The sequence below is a fragment of the Passer domesticus genome, chromosome 9 (assembly GCF_036417665.1).
Source record: "Passer domesticus isolate bPasDom1 chromosome 9, bPasDom1.hap1, whole genome shotgun sequence".
NCBI lineage: Eukaryota > Metazoa > Chordata > Aves > Passeriformes > Passeridae > Passer > Passer domesticus.
In genome coordinates, this window is record NC_087482.1 from 7576834 (window position 1) to 7583349 (window position 6516).

General features: G+C 51.5%; 1 long non-coding RNA gene across 1 annotated transcript; it reads left to right on the top strand.

Moving 5' to 3' along the window:
* The first annotated feature begins 3050 nt into the window (after positions 1-3050).
* On the top strand, positions 3051-5170 carry LOC135307774 (uncharacterized). Its single transcript, XR_010368420.1, has 3 exons — positions 3051-3178; positions 4914-4985; positions 5073-5170. It is a non-coding gene; the product is annotated as an uncharacterized LOC135307774 (long non-coding RNA).
* The last annotated feature ends 1346 nt before the right edge of the window (positions 5171-6516 follow it).

A 6516-nucleotide genomic window follows, 5' to 3' on the forward strand; every position in this document is an offset into this window, starting at 1 on the left:
CAGTGAGTTTAAGGCTGTGTCTCCTCTCAACAAGTCTGCCAGAGGAGCCAAGTCCTGATTTGAAAGGCCTAGTAGTGGACGAAGCCAGTTCAGAGTCCCCACGAGCTGCTGCACTTCATTCAATGTCTTTGGATTTGTCCTTACCTGGAGTGGCTGCGGGGTTACCGTTTGTTCTGTCATCCTGTATCCTAAATATTTCCAGGGAGGAAGTGTCTGTATTTTTTCCTTTGCTACAGCGAGTCCTGCTTTCTCCTCTGCTGAGATGACCTGATCTGTTGTCTCTTGCATTGATGCTTGGTCCTTTGCTGCTACTAAGATATCATCCCTGTAATGTAATATGAGAGAATTTGGATATTGTGCACGAACTGAGGAAAGTATTTTTGCAACATACCACTGGCATATACTCGGGGAATTTCTCATTCCTTCTGGTAAAGAAAGCCAATGATATCTTTTCAAGGGTGCTTGCTGATTTATGGATGGGATGGAAAATGCAAATCTTGGTGCATCATCTGCATGCAAAGGAATATTGAAAAAACAGTCTTTTAAATCAATAACAGACAACTTCCAATCTTTTGGAATCATAACAGGAGAGGGTAAACCTGGTTGTAAAGAACCCATTTCTTGAATCACTTCATTAACTTTTCTGAGATCCTGCAACAACCTCCACTTCCCACTGTTTGGCTTTTTGATTACAAAACCTGGGGTGTTCCAGGGACTAGTAGTTGGAGTTAAGTGACCTTTGTTCAACTGTTCCTGTACCAACTGCTCTAAAGCAGCAAGTTTCTCTTCGGGTAAGGGCCACTGGCTGACCCAGATGGATGTATTAGATGTCCATGTCAGTTTTAAAGTGTTATGTCCATCAACAACTTTTGTTAAAATCCAGTTTCTAACCTCACACCCCATTGCGACAAAATGTCCCGGCCCCAAAGAACAAAATCAGCTCCTACAATGAATGGTCTTGTGGTGGCAACACGACCTGCAGGCCCCTCAAATGTGCCTGAGTGGGAGCTTCAAGAGATCTCACAGTGACCACCAATAGCTGCCAGCTGATCCAGCGCAGGCACCGTGGCCCAGTCCTGTGGCCATTCCGGTGTCAGATGCCGTCTGCTCCGGGATCTGTCAGGCCACTGAGGGTGATGGCTGCCCGAGGGGCTGCAGCACACAGGTGAGCTGAGGCCGCCCGCGGCTGATGAGCCTGGTCCAGGCCATGGCAGCTGTGCTGTTCTGGGACTCTGGTAGGAGGAAAGCTTGTGCTGTGGTCAGTCCTTTGGGTAAAAAGCATGGAGGGTCTGGACACAAAGCTAAGACTGTAATTTCCTGTGAACAGGTGACAGAGAGCACAGCTGGAATGACATAAAAACCTTCTGCATGGGATCTGCTCACTCCCACGATGAGGAACTGACGTGGTTGTGGTTCAGGCCCCAGCTGTCCTGTGGGCGCTGTGTGAGCAATGGCATTGGTCAGCACCACTGGCTGGGCTGGGGACAGCTCCAGTCTGGCACCTGGGGACATTGTGGTCGGCAGTCCTGCACAGACGTGCTGCAGCTCTGACCGTGGTGGCCTGTGGTGCTCTCTGCCCCTGGTGCAGGGTTCCTGTGTCATGGCAGCCACTGCCCCGTGCCGGGCTGCACGTTTCCCGGCAGATGGCACGGACAGCCCTGTGCTGGGTGACAGCTGTTAGCACGTGACAGAAACCTCTGCATCCACTGTTTCTGGGCAGTGGCCTTCTGCGGGCCCCAGGACATCCCCTTTGAAATGACCTCTCTGGCCACACGAATGGCACGTGTCCCTTGGAGTCTGCTGGTTTTCAATTGCACCTCTGAATGCTCTTAGAGCCTCTGCTAGGGCTTGTGTTTGCATTTCTGCTGCTTTTTCCTGCTGCTTTGGGGTGTTTTCCTGAGCTGCTGTGATGGCACTGGCCAGCACCTCTGCCTGCATGGCTGCTGCAGGCTCAGGGGTGCCCAGGCGGTTCAAGCATCCACGAGCTGGGTCAGGCTGGGCTCAGGACCCTGTGGCAATGCACCTAATACTTTTTCGCAGCTCGGGTTTGCATTAGAAATTGCGAGCCATTTTAATAACTCTTGTCTGGCTCCGTCTATTGGAATTTGCTTTTCTAATGCCATTTTCAAACGGTCCAAAAACTTAATATAAGGCTCATCTATTCTGTGTTTTATTTCTGTGAAATCTAGTTCTGGTTTGTTGCCATCAGGAACCTGTAACAAAGCTGTTTTTGCTGCTTCTTTGATATCCTGTAATACTTGTTTATTGAGAGTTCGGGCTTGTGTTTGAGGATCTGTATGAGCTCCTCCACCTGAGAGCTGATCTATAGTCAAATTTGCAGTGGATGGAGTTCCTGCATAACCTCCTAAAAGGTCATTTAACAAACGTTTCCATGCCAGTTCCCACTGAGAAAATGCCGTTGGGGACAGCAGGGATGTATAAAGCTGCTTTAAATCGTGTGCAGTAAATACATTTGCTGTAAAGGTGGCTTGTAAAAGACTTCTGAAATATGCAGAATTGCTACCATACAAACGAGAGGCTTTGCAAATCTCTTTTAACTCAGCAAAACTGATCTGCTGCCAGGTCCCTCTTGGTGCAGGACCTGCTGTGCACCTCACAGGAAAAACTTTTAACTTTGATGCAATTCCCCACTCTCCTTCCTGAACTGCATCCTTTCTTATCCTCTGCCAGGTATCTGTGACAACTTCTGTGTTAAACTCTTCCTTAGATTATTTGGAATTACATTGTGGAGCATAAGAATAATTTATTTTTTGTTCCAGTAAATTGTCGGACATGGGCGCCGCCATCTTGGACAGGGTGACTTCCGGGCATCACATCCAGTTCCCACGCTCGGCGGGGAGGGGGCGTGCCCTCCGGGCTGTGGGCGGGGAGCAGGGGCGGGGACACTGCCCGGGCTCCGCCCACAAAAGGGGCGTGTCCCTGCTCTGATGGGCAGGAGCTCAGGGAGGAGCCACCCAGGGACTGCTGGGAGCCCGGGGAGGAGGGCGAGCCACGCCCACGAAGGGCGGAGCTGGGCCGGGGCCATCATGGCGTCTGCCATGAGCTCCACTGTTCTCAGAGTGGGCACAATCGGCTCGGCTTTTTTCCATTGTACTGCCAAAATTCACCGATTTCGAGCGCCAAAGGCAGCTTTTCAGAGGGAATACAGAGGACTTAGGTATGGCAGGGATTGTGAAAGATGTGGTTTGCAGAGGAGCCTGGCCAGGGCTGGTCTGCTCCCCTCTCTCCCAGGACGGGGGTGGGGAAGGGGGGTGCGGCTGGCCTGGCCACCTCCCGGCCACTCCTCTGGGGTTTCTGGTTCTCAAGTGGAATAAGGGAAGGCTTCTGGGTCCCCTCAGAACTCCTCTTTCTCCTCTCCTCCCGGTCCTGCTGTTGCTGCCTGCATTCTGCCCTGTCCCTGATCTTTGCTTGCTTGTGTGCATTCTTTGCTTGCTTTGCACTTTCCATTGTTACAAATTTTAACACCGTCCTGAATATTGGACGCAGCTTTAAGTTGGACTTCTTATTCTTTTCCATGTTATGTCATTTCAGTCCGACCGAATCCCAGAAGTCTGGATCGAGTTTCTGAGACATGTCTGAGTTTGGGAACTCTGTTAAGACCCATTTTACAAGCTTTTTAAGCTGTTTCTTGTCAAACTGAATATCTTGAATTTCTAACTTATAAATGAAATATGAAAAAAAAATCCTGCTCAGCTAAAGACAACCGATTTCCCATGGTGGCACTCACCAGAGTTTTCCAGTTGTGCTTCTTGGTATGAAATTCCTCCCCGGTCCTGGGTCACAACAGTGACAAATCAGCTGAGCTGAGCGGCAGAGTCCTCTGAGGCTGCGGTGCTGCTCCAGTCCCGTCTCTGATTACAGCCTCCTCTTCACCAGTATGAGGCTTTGATTCGAGATTCCCTCTCAATCTCAAATGCCTTCTTCTGGGTTTTCTATTTTAAAGGGACAAAAAACTCAGGTGCAGGCCTGCTCCCTCAAAAACACAAATACCAAGGAAAAATGTCCTATTTTGATTGAGGTAATCAAAAAATCCCTAGACCATCTTCCTCAATAGGAGAAATACTGTCCGGGCGCCACATGCTGGGTTCTTTTTTCTGGGGCCAGGTGTTATAAACCTTCAAAAAGGGAACCCAGCACACCCAAGGATAGCTCAGCTATTACCTTTGGCAAATAATGAGCAGGATGGCTTCTGCTGCAGTGTTAGAAACAAAAAGGTTTAATAAAAGGCAAAATAACAAACAGAAAAATCCGATCGAGGTACAGCAGTCTGCCACTGGTAGAAACACCTTCACAAAAGCCCTTTGGTTCTTTTGTCCTCCCCTTTTCTACCTGATGGGTCAGGCGGGACTTTTTGGCTTCTATCCAGTTAGGTGACCCAGAGTTTTTACTGAAGCCTCTGGGGTCCTTTGAGGTGGCTTGTCACCTGATCGTTGGGAGAAACTTCTGGGCTTCTTTCCTTTTTTGGGGGATAAAGGTTAGCTTTGCCACTCTGTAATTAGGGGGCACTCTCCTACATTCCTACATCCAAGGATGTTTCACAGGGCCTGAAAAGAGTCTGGAGTGTGACCAGGAGCCAGCCCAGAGCTCCCCAGGCTGCTGTGCAGCTTTGGCCTTATCCATTCACGTCCGACTCCCACAAACTTACCTGAGCCCCTTGCAGTGCCCAGTTCCCTGAGGCAGAAGGGGACTCCAGCACACCATGGAAATGGGTCTGATCTCTGCTCCCTTCTAGATGAGGTGTCTGGGAAGGCTTCTCCATTAGCTTGGATGCATAAAGCCTTGGTCCTATCTGAGCCACCGTCAGGTATGTTCTCAGTGTGCCACCAAGGAATAATTGTTGTGAACCTGGCAGGAATCAGGTGACAGAAGCTTCTGTGGCTCTTGTGTTCCAGGTGTGTCTGCAGGGAGGACTTGTCCAGCTGCTTTGCTGATTCCTACACAAAAGCCCAGCTCCCATGGCAGAGGTGAGTAGTGTGTCCCTGATGACCCCACCAGCTGAGCCCTGCTTTTGTGGGATCCGTTCCTGGGAAATGGAACTCTGTTGCTCTAAGGTCCTCCGAGGGGAAAGAACAAAGCTACAGGACACCAGAAACACCATGAGCCATCCAAAAACATGAGGCAAATGCTGAAAGAATTGCTGCAGGGAGGAGGACAAGGTGGGTGCATTTCCCTCATGCTTCCCCTGGGACTCAGCAGCCGGGGGCTTTGGCTGCACATCTGGACACGCCGTGCCCGGCATAGCAGGAAGGGATCCATGGCAGCCTTGCTGCCCCGCTGCTGCTTTCACTCCCTGCAGGGCTGTTTCCCAGCCTGACCTGGCTGCAGCTTCTGCCCAGCCCCTGCAGGAAGGCATTTGGCATCAGCTGACAGGCAGCCCAAACTGCACCACTGGTCTGAGATCCCCTGAAATTTCATAGTCTCCAGGATGATCACTAAGGGCGGGTGTTATCCTGAAAGTGGACCCTGGCCTACCCAGAAAATTGTGTGGATTCCTGATCCTTAACCATGACTTTCACAAGTACTGGCTGCTGACGATGCCACCTCCCCAATGGGGAACAGCCCCACCTGATCCAGCCATCCCTCTTCCCTTCTGCAGAAGTGGATGGAGAGGCTGGGCAGAAGGCGGTGTTTCCTGAAGGAAGCAGTGGTTCCATGCCAGCCTCTGCTGTAGGACTGGAGGCGATGCCAGGCACAGTCACAGGAGGTAATTGCTGTGCCTCTGGGCCTGAGCCATGCTGAGACTTGAGCTGCTGTCTCTGCTGCCTGGAAGTGAGGGCACAGCCCAGGGGAATTGTCCCGAGCAGGCTCAGGGCACTCTGGTACTGAGCAGTCCTGCTGGGGTCCCTGTGTGGGAGACGTCCCGAAACCTGGGAGAGACTGCATGGGTTGCCCATGGTGGGGAAAGGACAGAGGGGCAGAGCAAGAATCCAGCGTGTCCTTAGTGGGCCTGGCTGGGTCCCTTTGGGCTGTGGGAGCTGTCCCAGCAGATGGAGGAAGGGCGGCTGGGAGGACAGGCAGGAGGGAGTTTGCGAGGGATACTTGCAGCACTGCCTGCTGCAGTTCTCCACAGGGATTCAAGGAGCATTTTCCTTGTGCGACTGAGAGAATCCCCACGGGCCCTGGGCTGCTCCAGGCACCTCTCCAGGGATGTTGCACAGGGCCTGCAAAGAGGATAGGGATTGACCATGAGCCTGCCCAGAGCTCCCCAGGCCCCTGAGCAGCTTTGGCCTTGTCCATTCACATCTGGCTCCCATGGCCTTACCTGACCTACATGCAGTGCCCAGTTCCCTGAGGCAGAAGGGGATCCCAGCACATCATGGAAATGGTTCTGATCCTTGCAAACCTCTAGGTTGGGATCAAGACATGGATTATCTGGGAAACCTGCTGGATTATGGCTTGAGACTCATGGGAAATCCTGGAGGCAACTGCTCAATGTACCTTTCCTGAGAGAATACACAGTGACCAGGTGTCAAGAGCTCATACATTTGACCTTTC